Source organism: Salmo trutta, chromosome 1 (genome assembly GCF_901001165.1).
Source record: "Salmo trutta chromosome 1, fSalTru1.1, whole genome shotgun sequence".
In the NCBI taxonomy this organism is placed as follows: Eukaryota; Metazoa; Chordata; class Actinopteri; order Salmoniformes; family Salmonidae; genus Salmo; species Salmo trutta.
Window position 1 is genome coordinate 13,291,771 of NC_042957.1, and position 14,609 is coordinate 13,306,379.

The following is a 14,609-nucleotide window of genomic DNA, read 5'->3' on the forward strand; positions in this document are numbered from 1 at the left end:
CTACAATCATGCAGTAACCAAAAGCTTACCTTGACTTGTAAGAGCTCAAGTGTTGTGTTGGATAGTCATAGCCAGCTAGCTAACATACAGCGGCTTGCGAAAGTATTCACCCCCCTTGGAATTTTTCGCATTTTGTTGCCTTACAACCTGGAACTAAAATAGATTTTTGGAGGGTTTGTATCATTTGATTTACACAACATGCCTTCCACTTTGAAGATGCAACATATTTTTTATTATGAAATAAGACAAAAAAACTGAAAACTTGAGCGTGCATAACTATTCACCCCCCAAAGTCAATACTTTGTAGAGCCACCTTTTGCAGCAATTACAGCTGCAAGTCTCTTGGCGTATGTCTCTATAAGCTTGGCACATCTAGCCACTGGGATTTTTTCCCATTCTTCAAGGCAAAACTGCTCCAGCTCCTTCAAGTTGGATGGGTTCCGCTGATGTAGACAGCAATCTTTAAGTCATACCACAGATTCTCAATTGTATTGAGGTCGGCTTTGACTAGGCCATTCCAAGACATTTAAATGTTTCCCCTTAAACCACTCGAGTGTTGCTTTAGCTATATGCTTAGGGTCATTGTCCTGCTGGAAGGTGAACCCCTGTCCCAGTCTCAAATCTCTGGAAGACTGACAGGTTTCCCTCAAGAATTTCCCTGTATTTAGCGCCATCCATCATTCCTTCAATTCTGATCAGTTTCCCAGTCCCTGCCGCCTAAAACATCCCCACAGCATGATGCTGCCACCACCATGCTTCACTGTGGGGGTGGTGTTCTCAGGGTGATGAGAGGTGTTGGGTTTGCGCCAGTCATAGCGTTTTCCTTGATGGCCAAAAAGCTCAATTTTAATCTCATCTGACCAGAGTTCCTTCTTCCAAATGTTTGGCAAATACCAAACATGTTTGCTTATTTTTTTTCTGGCCACTCTTCCATAAAGCCCAGCTCTGTGGAGTGTACGGCTTAAAGTGGTCCTATGGACAGATACTCCAGTCTCCACTGTGGAGCTTTGCAGCTCCTCCAGGGTTATCTTTGGTGTCTTTGTTGCCTCTGATTAATGCCCTCCTTGCCTGGTCCATGAGTTTTGGTGGGCAGCCCTGTCTTGGCAGGTTTGTTGTGGTGCCATATTCTTTCATTTTTTTAATAATGGATTTAATGGTGCTCTGTGGGATGTTCAAAGTTTTTGATATTTTTTTATAACCAACCCTGATCTGTACTTCACCACAACTTTGTCCCTGACCTTCATGGTGCCGCTTGCTTGGTGGTGCCCCTTGCTTAGTGGTGTTGCAGACTCTGGGGCCTTTCAGAACAGGTGTATATATACAGAGATCATGTGACACTTAGATTGCACACAGGTGGACTTTATTTAACTAATTATGTGACTTCTGAAGGTAATTGCTTGCGCCAGATGTTATTTAGGGGCTTCATAGCAAAGGGGTTGAATACTTTTGCACACACCACTTCTGCATGTTTTAATTTTTTTAATACATTTTTTTAACACAACAAATTTTTTTCATTTCACTTTACCAATTTGGACTATTTTGAGTATGTCCATTACATGAAATTCAAATAAAAATCCATTTAAATCACTGGCTGTAATGCAACAAAATAAGAAAAATGCCAAGGGGGGTAAATACTTTTGCAAAGCACTGTATTTGGTGATGTGAATAAATTTAGTTTCGTTTTTTTAAAAACACATTTAAAAAATATATTTTTTTATGAAATTCACTGAGGAGGATGGTCCTCCCCTTCCTCCTCTGAGGAGCCTCCACTGGTTCAGAGGTAATCTGGCTCTGGCAGCCAAAACAGCCAAATACTCCAACTAAATGTGAATCTTTTCTCAATTGCGATACAGTTCTAGAGCATAAATCCCTTTACTTTCATATAACATCAAAATAATTTCACAAATATACAAAAAATATACATACTATACACTGTTTTAACTGATTTCAACACAATTCAATTGGAATAGATGGTTGCCTCTGTGTTCCGTTAACAAGCGCTGTAAAATGGAAATATGGGCGTGTGGGAAAACTTACCCTAACGCTATAAAGATTTGTGGTAATTTAAGCTTTTTGTTTTATGAAAAACATTTCTCAAGGATATGAACGTAAACTTCCAAAGGTTTCCAAAATCGTATTGCAAGCAAGGAATATAAACGTGTAGTCTGAGCGTTGGGACTATTGTGCACAGTCCCACGCTGTTGTCAGTGCTTCAACTGAGCCCTCTTTGCTGAACGAGAGCTACTAAAATATAGACTTAATTTCACATCTCATTGTGATTGGGTTTAGTGCTGCTTACTGACTGTTATATTATACATTATACTCTACCTTTTGGTCCCAGTTTGACATGGCCTCAGTATAGTGCTCTGGATCAAACCAATGTGTCTTAGATTTTCCAACAAGTGGCTTGCCACTTGAGTCCCATTCAGGTCATGGTCAAGGCTGAGTGATTGTACGCATTTGTGAAGTCCTCTCCACTCCCTCTGTGTTAGAGAAAACACTGTTCTGTAGTTGAGAAGGCAGTAGCAGCCGCATTGGCCCACTATGATCAATAACAGATCTATGATGTGAAATATGGGTCTAGAGGAGGAGACATTCATATCCTCGTCATTTTCACTGAGTAAAATTCACTTCTTTGAAATCTGGTTGAATGCACACAACAGCCTTATTGGTCCTATCTAGCAGTGATGCCAAGGGACTTGGGGACTTGGCTGGAGAAGACAGATGTAATCGTCTCTGTGACATGTACAATGTAATCATTTCAAGCATGCTCTGAGGACTTGAATAAGCTCAGTTCATGAGGGGAGGGGTGTGTGTGTGTGGGGGGGAGAGAATTTCTTCTACCTTTGGTCTAGTCTTACCTCTGAGGATACTGTAAGCCACTGGAGCTGGGATATGATCTGTAGAGAACCTACTGTGCCAGACACTAGAGCTGGGATATGATCTGTAGAGAACCTACTGTACCAGACACTGGAGCTGGGATATGATCTGTAGAGAACCTACTGTACCAGACACTGAAGCTGGGATATGATCTATAGAGAACCTACTGTACCAGCCACTAGAGCTGGGATATGATCTGTAGAGAACCTACTGTACCAGACACTGGAGCTGGGATATGATCTGTAGAGAACCTACTGTACCAGACACTGGAGCTGGGATATGATCTGTAGAGAACCTACTGTGCCAGACACTAGAGCTGGGATATGATCTATAGAGAACCTACTCTACCAGACACTAGAGCTGGGATATGATCTGTAGAGAACCTACTGTGCCAGACACTAGAGCTGGGATATGATCTGTAGAGAACCTACTCTACCAGACACTAGAGCTGGGATATGATCTGTAGAGAACCTACTGTGCCAGACACTAGAGCTGGGACATGATCTGTAGAGAGAACCTACTGTACTAGACACTGGAGCTGGGATATGATCTGTAGAGAACCTACTGTACCAGACACTAGAGCTGGGATATGATCTGTAGAGAACCTATTGTACCAGACACTGGAGCTGGGATATGATCTGTAGAGAACCTACTGTGCCAGACACTAGAGCTGGGATATGATCTGTAGAGAACCTACTGTACCAGACACTAGAGATGGGATATGATCTGTAGAGAACCTACTGTACCAGACACTAGAGCTGGGATATGATCTGTAGAGAAAACCTACTGTACCAGACACTGGAGATGGGATATGATTTGTAGAGAACCTACTGTACCAGCCACTAGAGATGGGACATGATCTGTAGAGAACCTACTGTACCAGACACTAGAGATGGGATATGATCTGTAGAGAGAACCTACTGTACCAGACACTAGAGCTGGGTGATATGAACAAAAATCAATTTGAAGATAAATTGACTGAATCAACACCATAACGATAAATAGTTTATAACAATGTCCACCAGTTTTTTATATTACCCTTCAAACTACTACTGCTAGTTTGAATGTCGTAGCTATCAATTGTCCCAACAATCACCCATATTAGCAAACTTCATTTTAAACTTCACATTTCTCTAGTATAGGCTACTTATCATAATGAACGATATCAGCAAAATGTCCACAAGTTTATCATCCCAGCTCTACACTATAAAAAATAAAATAAATTAAATGACTCAGCGTCATTGGATCACATTTGGCTTATGAGAAACAAACTGCAACAAAACTGCACTGTCCATTTTGCATTTCAAATGAGACGATACATAAGCTTCCGCAGTCTGAAATGAGACTTGACTGATTGGGGCTTTCACTAAGCTCCACTCATCCATAATATGAAGTATATTTTGTTCACTGGCAACTATTTTACTAATGTCCATCTGTAAACTCCTCGAGACATAAAATAGTTTTTCCTCTCACATTTTTTTTTATCCAGCGCTTTTCACCAAGAGATGATTTAAATGACAAAGCTCAACTTTTTATTTCAATTTCTTTACGAGACCAATCAATTAGGGTTGCTTAAAGACATCAGGCAGAGAACAAAGACAGCCTGTCCATTCCAATCCAGACCTGATCATATTGACTGTTATCTCAGACCACTAACGCTATAGCCTTGACTGTCTGAGAGCCGTCTTAGAGGGACTATAAAATCGATACAGAAAGACACACTGAGACACTAGTGGCATTATGGAGAGAAAATGCAGTCAAAATATGTCAAAACACCAATAAGTGTTATGAGTTTGTACATCAACGATGCCTCAACAGCTTTACATCTTCTTTCAGGACAGAGGCCAAACCCTATTTGGAAGGGGAAAAAATAACATGATCATGACAGTTGTTAAAAGAGAAACTAAGGAGAAGTTCAGAAGGGAAGTCACTGGTAAGTAGCATGGTGTTCCTTGCTGTGTATCACAGCTATTTTAAGTATGTTGTTACTGTGTAATAACAGACACATGTTTATAAGTATTGTATATTTTGTATAGAGCTAGTCAAGAAAACTTGCATACAATCTCTAAAGTTTACAGTAGCCCAAACCCAACCTCTGTTTTAATTCTCGTAATTAGCTCCCTTTCAATGCTACAACACAGTGCAGAACCCTTGACCGTGTCTCTCGTATTGAGCTAACAAGTCATCACCTCAGTGTTTGCGAGGCAATTCAACGTGTCTAGAGACAGGCCGTGTGGCAGTACTCCAGAAGCTAAATTGTATTTGCTGTCTCGCTCATTCAGAATGTCCTCACAGGAAGAAATATCACATACCGCCACACTTACTCACATGTGACAAATGTAGAAAAACTAAAGCTGTATTATGTGTAATACTCTTAGTAGTATCAGTAATTGCTAATGCAGTAAGTTTTGGATTTGACATCAATCTACAAAACTGCCAGTGTATTTGTCGGGCAAGTGCATGAACATATTTCAAATAAACCAAACTATTGCAAGTAATATAACAGGAAAATATTGCATGTTGGTATTTAAGTTAATCCCTTTGGGTATGTTTCCATTTTCTCACTCAGCACGTGATATTAGGGCATTTGGGCTGGAATGGAAAGTGCCAAATGTTATGGGACAACCACACTAGTTAGCTTTCTGCCACACAACAAAATCTAATTGAAAGCCTATATGTTGGCAACAAAGCAAGTCATTTGAGAATTGTGGTTTTATTGTAGGATACATTAAATTAATGTTATCCGAGTTTTTCGATGAAAATGTACTGGTGTTATTTCCCAATCACCAAATGACATTTTAGAAATCTGATGTTGGCAAGGCTAATGAATTGCAACATGCTGGAACTGAATCAAAAACAGTCCATGAAGTTCCCAAAGCTCATCTAACCGAATCATGGTCCCATGTGGCTCAGTTGGTAGAGCATGTCTCTTGCAACGCCAGGGTTGTGGATTTGATTTTCACTGGGGACCAGTATGAAAATATATGCACTCACTACTGTAAGTCTGCTAAATTACTAAAAAGTTAATAATTTCCTAATAGTGAAGACCCCTTTTGAAAATGGAACTAATAAGGAACAAAGTGATGATGACTTAGACAGAAATCTGTTAGCGTTTCCCGCCACTCACACACAGTCACACACATTGTGAGGTCACTTTTACATTGAATCAGCTGAGTGACGTTTACTGTAGGATAATAAATCAAGTGAATTTGGGACTTAAAGGTATCCATTGCATCATGGTCACTGCCAGTGTAAATGTCAGTGTAGATTTGGATGTGGTTCGGTAGAGCTACACTTGTGAGCTGAGTAACCATGTTCATGTTAAATACTAATGTTAGCTCCAAGAACTCATGCCTTGGCTTTAGCTCAATGGGCTAATGTGCTTTTGAGCCGACAAGCAAGTGGGCCATATCAAAGTCTCTTCTCTGACTCTAGTAAATTATACAACCCTCAGAATATAATGACCATGTCACTGTTTACTGGCAGAATACAACCTCCACAAAGGCAGTAGACAGTGGGGGAGTTTTGAAATAAAACAAAAGGTAATTTCTGCTGCTTCAAAGCCTTTGTTTACCTCTGACTCTCATGTCTGTAATTGCAGTTTAACACAAGCTTCACTCATCCGTCAACAACTCCTGTTATATAAACTAGAGGTCGGAAGCTGATTATGGCCCATTACATTGCACTCCACAAGGAGACTGCGTGGCAGGCTGACCACCTGTTACGCGAGTGCAGCAAGGAGCAAAGGTAAGTTGCTAGCTAGCATTAAGCTTATCTTATAAAAAACAATCTTAACATAATCACTAGTTAACTACACATGGTTGATGATATTACTAGTTTAACTAGCTTGTCCTGCGTTGCAAATAATCAATGCGGTGCCTATTAATTTATCATCGAATCACAGCCTACTTCGCCAAACGGGTGATGATTTAACAAGCACATTCACGAAAAAAGCACTGTCGTTGCACCAATGCACCTAACCATTAACATCAATGTCTTTCTTAAAATCAATACACAAGTATATATTTTTAAACCTGCATATTTAGCTAAAAGAAATTCATGTTAGCAAGCAATATTAAAACTTCTTAGAGCTAGGGTCTATTTTCCTGAATTTCCACCTGACTGACAAGCCCAAAGTAAACTGCCTGTTACTCAGGCCCAGAATGCAGGATATGCATATAATTGGATAGAAAACACTTTGAAGTTTCTAGAAACATAAAAATTATGTCTGAGACTGGCAGGCGAAATTCCAAAGAAAAACCAACCGTCATTTTTTGTCTTTTGAGATCCCAGGCTCTTATAATGGAAAGCTATGGGTTCTATATAATTCCAGCTCCCAGATTGCAATTCCTATGGCTTCCACTAGATGTCAGCAGTCTTTGTTCATTGTTTCAGGCTTGTTTCTTCAAAAACGAGCAAGAATTTTGAGTTTTTGCACAAAGACTCCCGGTTCAAAATCAGTCTGTTGGCATGTGGTGAAGAGGACAAGGGCTTACTAGTTTTACTTTTCTATTGAACATACTTCTTTCTGTATGAAATATTATAGTTTATTTACATTTTAGGATACCTGAGGATTAACCTGTTGGGGCTAGGGGGCACTATTTTCACGGCCGGATAAAAAACGTACCCGATTTAAACTGGTTACTACTCTTGCCCAGAAACGAGAATATGCATATAATTATTAGATTTGGATAGAAACCACTCTAAAGTTTCTAAAACTGTTTGAATGGTGTCCGTGAGTATAACAGAACTCATATGGCAGGCCAATTATATGCATATTCTAGTTTCTGGGCAGGAGTAATAACCAGATTAAATCGGGTATGTTTTTTATCCGGCCGTGAAAATACTGCCCCCTATCCTAAACAGGTTAAACATAATTCTTGTGACTGTTTTGCGCGTTTTGCACTTTTGCCTCAATAAAGTGTGCACCTGTTCACAAATCTCTGCTCTCCTGCACCTGACTTTGCTACCAGTGCGCACACACATGACGGAATCTTTCAACTACCATGGAGTCAGCAGGAGCAGGTACCCCGGTCAGAGGAGTCGAGGAGCGCGTCCAGGAACACGCGGCAATGCTACATCATCTCGGTGCCATGATGGATCGCGTTGTCCAGACCATGGACCGCTGGGAGAGACAGGAAGTCTCTCCAGCCCCTCGACCAGCACAACCGGGGTTACCTCTACCCGTCCCGTCCGGATCCAGCTCCAGTGGGATGCGTCTCTCCCTTCCCAGGGAGTTTGATGGGACGGCCGCACAGTGCCAGGGGTTCCTTTTACAACTATACCTGGCCACTGGCCACAGTGCCAGGGGTTCCTTTTAGACCTATACCTGGCCACCGTTCACCCAGCTCCCTCAGGAAGGGAGAGAGTGTCCGCCCTCGTCTCATGTCTCTCGGGGAGAGCTCTGGAGTGGGCAAACGACATGTGGGGAGAGGAAGAAGCGGCATTGGACCACTTCGAGGAGTTCACTTCGAGGGGAACGACTCTTCCATTTGAGGCAGGGGACGAGGAGCGCACAGGATTTCGCGCTGGAGTTCCGGAGCAGGATGGAACAACAGGGCCCTCATCGACCACTATTGATGCAGACTACGTGAGGACGTCCGACGGGAGTTGGCCTGCAGGGATGCCACCATCACCTTTGACCAACTGGTGGATCTGTCCATCCGGTTGGATAACCTGCTGGTCATCCGTGGATGTCCTGAGGGGGCTCTGTCGGTTCCATCTCCCAGCACTCCCGCTCCGGTGCCCATGGAGTTGGGAGGGGCTACGCGTAAGGAGGCTGGAGGAGGGGCCTTCACGTGCACCATCTGTGGCCGCAGAGGGCACACTGCCGGTCGGTGCCGGTTGGTCCCTCTAGGAGTTGAGGCAGCAGGCAGGGCACTCTGGCGTCACCCCAGGTGAGTCTGCACCACTCTCATCCAGAGTCCACTGTTGTCCACCTGTTTGTACCTGTTTGTTTCCCTGAGTTCTCCCCGCTAGGCCTTCTCTGGTTGGCTCGTCATAACCGCACGATTTCCTGGCAACAGAGGGCTCTCACGGGGTGGTCGCGAGAGTGCTCGGGGAGGTATGTAGTGGTTTCCTTTGGTGCTACCACGGTGGAAAGTCCAGACCAGGTCTCCACCGTGCGCATTCCACCAGAATATGCCAATTTGGCTCTCGCCTTCTGTAAAAAGAAGGCGACTCAATTACCACCCCATCGACCGGGGGGATTGTGTGATAAATCTCCTGGTAGACACTGCACTTCCCAGGAGTCACGTGTATCCCCTGTTGCAAGCGGAGACGGTGGCTATGGAGACATAGGTCTCCGAATCCCTGTCAGGGGTACATTCGGTCCTCCACTTCACCCTCCTCCTCAAGTTTCTTTTTTGTGAAGAAGAAGGATGGAAGTCTGCACCGGTGCATTGACTGTAGAGGTCTCAATCAAATCACGGTGAGGTACAGTTACCTGCTACCTCTTATCGCCACGACGATTGAGTCAATGCACGGGGCGCGCTTCTTCACTATAGTGGATCTCAGGAGTGCGAACAACCTGGTGCATATCCGGGAGGGAGACGAGTGTAAGACGGTGTTTAGTACCACCTCAGGGCATTATGAGTACCTCGTCATGCCGTATGGGTTGATGAATGCTCCATCAGTCTTCCAATCCTTCGTAGATTAGATTTTCAGGGACCTGCACGGGCAGGGTGTAGTGGTGTATATCGATGACATTCTGATATACTCCGGTACACGCGACGAGCATGTGTCCTTGGTGCACAAGGTACTTGGACGACTGTTGGAGCCTTACCTGTATATCAAGGCCTGTTCTGTCAGCAGACCGTCTCCTTCCTAGGGTATCGCATTTCCACATCAGGGGTGGAGATAGAGAGTGACCGCATAGCAGCCGTGCGTAATTGGCCGACTCCCACCACGGTAAAGGAGGTGCAGCGATTTTTAGGGGTTACCAATTACTACTGGAGATTTATCCAGGGTTTTGGCCACGTGGCTGCTCCCATTACCTCACTGCTGAAGGGGGGTCCTGTACATCTGCAGTGGTCGGTTGAGGCGGACAGGGCTTTTGGGCACCTAAGAGCTCTGCTTACCTCGGCTCCCGTGCTGGCCCATCCGGATTCCTCTTTGGCATTTATAGTGGAGGTGGACGCGTCCGAGGCTGGGATCAGAGCCGTGCTCTCTCAGCGCTCAGTCATGCCACCGAAGCTCCGCCCCTGTGCTTTCTTCTCGAAGAAGCTCAGCCCGGCGGAGCGGAACTATGATGTGGGGGACCAGGAGCTGTTGGCTGTGGTTAAGGCTTTGAAGGCGTGGAGACATTGGCTCCACGCCTTCAACACCCTTTCCTCATCTGGACTGACCACCGCAACCTGGAGTACATCCGGGCAGCGAGGAGACTGAATCCTCGTCAGGCAAGGTGGGCCATGTCCTTTACCTGTTTTGTGTTTACCCTTTCCTACAGACCAGGTTCCCAGAATGTGAAGGCAGACGCACTGTCCCGGCTGTATGACACAGAGGAGCGGCCCATGGATCAGACTCCCATTCTCCCGGCCTCCTGCCTGGTAGCGCCGGTCATGTGGGAGCTGGACACAGACATTGAGCAGGCATTGCATACAGAGCCCGCTCCACTCCAGTGTCCCGTTGGGCATCAGTACGTTCTGTCTGCTGTCCGTGACCAGTTGATCTATTGGGCCCACACATCACCCTCCTCTGGTCATCCGGGGATCGATCAGACGGTGTGTTGTCTGACTGGGAAGCACGGGTGGCCCACCTTGGCTCGGGACGTGAGCGTTTATGTTTCCTCCTGCTCGGTGTGCATCCAGTGGAAGGCTCCTAGACACCTGCCCAGAGAAAGCTACATCACTTACCCGTTCCACAACGGCCTTGGTCACACCTGTCGGTGGATTTTCTAACGGATCTTCCTCCCTCACAGGGAAACACCATGATCCTGGTCATTCTGGATTGTTTCTCTAAGTCCTGTCGTCTCCTCCCTCTACCCGGTCTCCCTACGGCCCTACAAACTGCGGAGGCCCTGTTTACACACGTGTTCCGGCACTACGGGGTGCGTGAGGATATAGTGTCTGATCAAGGTCCTCAGTTCACTTCGAGAGTCTGTAGGGCATTCATGGAACATTTGGGGGTCTCGATCAGCCTCACCTCGGGTTTCCACCCTGAGAGTAACGGGCAGGTGGAGAGAATGAACCAGGATGTGGGGCAGGTTTCTGCGGTCCTATTGCCAGGACCGGCCGGGGGAGAGAGCGGTGTTCGTGCCCTGGGCAGAGATGGCACGGAACTCGCTCCGCCACTACTCCACTAACCTTTCAGTGTGTATTGGGGTACCAGCCGGTTCTGGCACCATGGCATTAGAGTCAGACCGAGGCTCCTGCGGTGGACGATTAGTTCAGAACTGGGAAGCCGCCTATGGGTCACCTCCAGCAGGCTGCGCTGCGCCAAAAGACCAGCGCAGACCGTCACCGAAGTGAGGCCCCGGTGTTCGCACTGAGGGACAGGGTCTGGCTCTCGACCCGAAACCTGTCCCTCCACCTGCCCTGCCGGAAGCTGGGTCCGCGGTTTGTGGGGCCATTCAAAGTCCTGAGGAGAGTGAACAAGGTATGTTACAGGTTACAGCTTCACCCCGATTACCATATTAACCCCTCTTTCCATGTGTCTCTACTCAGGCCGGTGGTGGCTGGTCCGCTCCAGGAGTCTGGGGTGCAGGAGGTTCCTCCACCCCCTCTGGACATCGAGGGGGCCCCGGCGTACTCCGTCCATTCCATCCTGGATTCGAGGCGTCGGGCGAGGGGCCTTTAGTACCTCGTGGAGTGGGAGGGGTACGGTCCGGAGGAGAGGTGCTGGGTTCCGATGGCTGATGTATTGGACCCTGAACTGCTGCATGAGTTCCTCCGTCACCGGCCGGATCGCCCTGCACCTCGAGACGAAATCGTCTCCTCTCCTTGTTCGGGCAGCGTTTGGCGGTCGACGTCACCGGCTTTCTAGCCAACGCCGCTCCATTTTTCAATGCATCCATTTGTTTTGTCTTGTTCCTTGCACACCTGGTTTTCATTCCACAATCAATCTACATGTATTTATTCCTCTGTTCCCCCTCATGTCTTTGTGAAAGATTGTTTGTGTTACGTGTTTATTGTTTCCGTGGTATTTCACGAAGATGTTTATTGTTAAACATAATTCTTGTGACTGTTTTGCGTGTTTTGCACTTTTGCCTCAATAAAGTGTGCGCCTGTTCACAAATCTCTGCTCTCCTGCACCTGACTTCGCTACCAGTGCGCACACACATGACACAGGGTATATGCAGAAGTTTGGGCCGCTTGGCTCGTTGAGAATTGTGTGAAGACCATTTCTTCCTAACAAAGACCGTAATTAATTTGCCAGAATTGTTCATAATTATGACATTACATTGAAGGTTGTGCAATGTAACAGCAATATTTAGACTTTTGGATGCCACCCGTTCGATAAAATACGGAACACTTCCGTATTTCACTGAAAGAATAAACGTTTTGTTTTCAAAATGATAGTTTCTGGATTTAACCATATTAATGACCTAAGGCTCGTATTTATCTGTGTTTATTATATTATAATTAAGTATATGATGTAATATTTGAATGAGTAGTCTGACTGAGTGGTGGCAGGCAGCATTCATTCAAACAGCACTTTCCTGCATTTGCCAGCAGCTCTTTGCAATGCTTGAAGAAGCCTATCAAGCCTATCAACTCCCGAGATTAGGCTGGCAATACTATAGTGCCTATAAGAACATCCAATAGTCAAAGGGATATCAAATACAAATGGTATAGAGAGAAATAGTCCAATAATTCTTATAATAACTATAACCTAAAACTTATTAACTGGAAATATTGAAGACTCATGTTAAAAGGAACCACCAGCTTTCATATGTTCTCATGTTCTGAGCAAGGAACTTAAACACTAGCTTTTAACATGGCACATATTGCACTTTTACTCTCTTCTCCAACACTGTGTTTTTGCATTATTTAATGTTCCATTATTTATTTGAGACTAAATAGATTTTTATTTATGTATTATATTAAAATAAAATAAAACTATTCATTCTGTATTATTGTGATTGTCATTATTACAAATATATATATATATATATATATATATATATATATATATATATATATATATATATATAAAAATCATTTGATTAATCGATATCGGCTTTTTTGGGCCTCCAATAATCGGTATAGGTATCGTTGTTGAAAAACCATAATCGGCCGAACTCTAATGTAAACATATTAACATCATTATACCATCAGTGTCTGACGATTCATGACTACGCGTTTATTCACTTTGATATTCAAATGCATATCAAACTCCATTTAAAACTAACAAGAGTACATTGTTTTATTATCAATGGTAAGTAACGATTCATTCATGTATTTTAATGTTAATTAGTCAAAAATAATACAAAAACAACAGCCATGAATAAGAACTATCTGGCTTTAGGCTGGATGCGTTTTCAGGTCAAGCTCAAACAGTACTGTGTCTTTGTCCCACACGTATATCAGCCTCCCCTATCCACAGTCATTTGATAAAATGAGAACGAGATGGTTTTTGGAAAGAGGTGAGATGAGAGCGGCCTTCTCAGAGAGGTGTCTTGGGGGCATGCACACTCACACGCACACATGCACACACACACTTACCTCAGTCTGTGGACCAGAGTAAGGCCAGTAGGGGATGAGGGTTATCTCACCTCTTTTCAACTCCATCTCCAGTGTAACTATGTCTGGAATTCAGTCCTCGCCTCTCCTGTCAGGTCTGGTCTCACTGTAAATGACAGATCGAAGCAGATGATAAAGAGTTTTGGTGCCAGAGTCTTGCTACAGCACTGTCTGCAAAAATGAATTCCCTATCCGGGGAGATTACCGTTTTCAAAACTCTGTTTTCAGGCGTAATTCTGCTTTTGAGTAGGTTACAAAATGGCAGTGTTAAGTATGGAATCTTTTCTTTAAGATGTAATATATTAAAAGGGGAAGCATTAACATCATTTATAAAAAATTGCACACAAAAACCATAGTTGAGTTGTGCATCTTTAATGGCTGAAGCCTCGGGTCCAGCACCAGCTAGTGCTGCACTCCAGCAATCATGAATACCCAAGCAGCTTGCGGTCTTGATTCAAGCCCAAATTGATAATTTTACACACAAAACATGTCCTATATAATTAAATCACACCTGAGGGGAGAGTTGTCCCTGAGAGTCCATCCCAGAGAGAGAGAGAGAGAGAGAGACTGACAGACAGAGAGAGAGAGAAAGAGAGAGAGGTGGGATGAGAGAGAAAGTGAGGGGGATAAAAGAGAGAGAGGTAGAGGAGAGAGAGAGAGGAAGAGAGAGAGAGAGAAGAGGAAGAGAGAGGAAGAAAGGTAGAGAGAGGGAGTGAGAGAAGAAAGAGACGAAGACAGGGAGGAATAAAGAGAGAGAAGAGGGAGAGAACCGTGACTGCTTTCAAAGGAAAGAAAAAGGACGAAGTAGGTAATGAATAATTCAGGAGGAGTTTGCTCCTGAGAGACCGCTGAAAATATATTGATGTTGGAAAAATGCTAATTAAAGAAAGGGAGGTGCTTTTGCTTTTGGTTTGGAAGCCATCCGTCAGTCTGCCCAGGCAGGCAGTCTAAATTCACAGCGATGCCTGGGCTAATGGTGCTAGTGGTGCCACTGGGGAAAGACGGCATGAAACAGCCCAGGCAGAGCTAATGAGAGTAGCGGACCTC